General features: G+C 49.1%; 1 long non-coding RNA gene across 1 annotated transcript; it reads right to left on the bottom strand.

Moving 5' to 3' along the window:
- Window positions 1–213: 213 nt before the first annotated feature.
- Window positions 214–1,500, bottom strand: LOC121079503. The gene is made up of 3 exons (XR_005825054.1): window positions 1,437–1,500; window positions 659–794; window positions 214–580 (listed from the first exon to the last, which is right to left on the bottom strand). It is a non-coding gene; the product is annotated as an uncharacterized LOC121079503 (long non-coding RNA).
- Window positions 1,501–2,377: the final 877 nt, after the last annotated feature.

The following is a 2,377-nucleotide window of genomic DNA, read 5'->3' as shown; positions in this document are numbered from 1 at the left end:
AACCATCGCATACCTCATCCTTTTCATTTAAACCAGCATCAGCACAATGGCTACTGCTAGTCCAAAGTGTTAACAGCTGTGTTAAGTGGCAGCCAACCAATTTCCTGTAACTTGTGGTGAGGTAGCCAGATGCAGAGAATATCTATACAAAGACATTTTTTTTTTTTTTTTTTTTTTTTTTTTTGTGGAGAGGAAATCAAAAAAAGCCCCTTTTACATTTGAATTCAGTTTCCACATCTAGGCCAAGAATAGTGTGAGGGCTAAGAGCAAATGCCACCATCCTGACATCCCAGTGCGGGGTCAAAAGGCACTACGGGGAAATGGGATGCAGTTTACTCAAGGTCAGATTATAATTTTGTGTCCCTCTCAGCCAACTGCAGAAGACCAGCTTCTCCTCTTTTACTGAGCATAACCGGACTTGTTGCAAAATAGGTGTTTACTGTCATACATGTGTGCCTCCTGGCTTGAACACCACGGTTTCTCTCTGTGGTCTGTGCGAGCCCTCCCCTCCCTCCCTGCGGGATGCCACATGGTGCTGCAGACACCCTTCAGAAGGCCATATCTCTCAGGCAGGGGAAACCTGTGCGGTGGGACAGAGGAAATGAGCCTCGCTGCCGGGCGGGCAGGCACGTAGCCCTGCCGTTTTCTCAGCACTCACACGCACGGCAGCGTGGGTCGAGGTGAGGTGAGGCACTTCGTCTGGTCACTGCAATCCCACGGGGACGTAACCCCGGGGTCCTGAGCCCACGGCAGCGGGTGGCACCTCCTTCACAAGGACCGGGCCACGTGACTGCCTGGGCAGAAGAGGTGGCTTCAGGCCTGGTCGGAGGGCATGGCCACAGAGAAGCAGAGCACAGCAAGGCCAGGAGTTTCCTCCACAGGGCAGGAGGCACTCTGTGGTGCCGGCAGACCCCAGCACGTGTCGAGGTGGCAGCTGGCTGTACTCTCTTCCCTCTCACAATCCAGCTTCCCCTGGAGACAAGTGGCCAGGCATGGACCCTGGTACCTTTCTGGGTCAGAGCTCAGCAAGACATTTAGTGCTTACTTGGCTGAACAGGCATGGGCTCAGAAAATTGAGAGGCTCCTGTGCCTGGTGCTACAGAGACTGCTTAGGGCTGGGACTTCCTGCACTCAGCTTCCCTCCCCAGCATCCATGCAATGTAGGAGAGGACTTGCTGTGGACTTATCTGAGAGGACTTATCTGTGGGCATGTTGACTGTGTACATGTGCACACATGAAAGATTGTCCAAAATCTATCAGGCTGGAGTAGGAAGCTAGCAAGTGATGAACAATACCCTTGCAAGGCTTTATTCACTAAAATGCAGATCTGCCCCAAATCACTTAAGACAGCACACAATTACATCGATATTATGGGGTGAGGGAGGGCAGACATAGGCAGAAGGGAATGGAAAGTAGCTGAGGATTCATGCTCTTACCTCTGCAAACAACACTATGGGATCTTTAATGACTAGACATAGTCAGGACCTCTACTTCATGTCTTGTCTGAGCAGTTTGCAATGGAGCCCCTGTTAAAACCTTTCTGGGGGTATTGGTTTTCTCTTGACTCAGAGGGAAGACTGCTGCTTGAATCACTAACAAGAATCCAGCAGCACCTGGGTTTTCATTGGCAATGAACCACCCATGTACTGACCAAGTGGGAGGCTGTTAAAGAACAATTTCCCACCATCTGGGGGAGGAAAAAAATCATTCACTGTGCCACACAACTGTCTAAAATCTGTGACATAGGAGTGATTTCTTAAAGAAAAATTCTCTTCCTTAACTGGGGAGAAGGAGAGGGGGAGGAGGCGGGGAGGAGTAAGGCAAACTCAGACACACTTCCTCAGGGGGGAGAGTGCCATTTTACTGAGTGAGCTGCTTGGACATTATTTTGTGTGTGTGTGTGTCTAAATTCAGTCCAACAACATCCCTGAAAATTTCCCTAGAGCAGCTGAAAGCATGATGCAGACAGCAGAGTGCTGCAAACATATCATGTAGACATCTGAACTTTGCTATATTGGGAAACAGCAGCAGATAATAACTGTATGAGCGGCCTCATACCAGGACTCTGCCTTTGGGGCTCTTGTGGTACCAGAATCCCTTCAAGGAGCTCAGAGACTTGTAATTATAAGGCTTTACACACCGCTTGTTGCCTTCATCTTAAAGGTTTGTCACAATACCTGTAAAATAGTCTTCTTAGAAGTGGAGGGTTGGAAGTGCAGCTAACGATAGCAAAGTTGCCCTCTTCAAACCACATACAGGGAAATTCCTGATGATTGTGACTGCTCTGTCCTAATTCCAAGTTCATATTTTGTCCCTTTCTGGGCAAGATCCAAAAGCTCAATATGCCTGGGTTACACTCAGCCAGGTCCTCCCAAAG

This window comes from Cygnus olor, chromosome 1 (assembly GCF_009769625.2).
Source record: "Cygnus olor isolate bCygOlo1 chromosome 1, bCygOlo1.pri.v2, whole genome shotgun sequence".
Lineage (NCBI taxonomy): Eukaryota > Metazoa > Chordata > Aves > Anseriformes > Anatidae > Cygnus > Cygnus olor.
The sequence above is the reverse complement of the archived record's forward strand: the minus strand, read 5'-3'. Positions and strand labels throughout refer to the sequence as shown.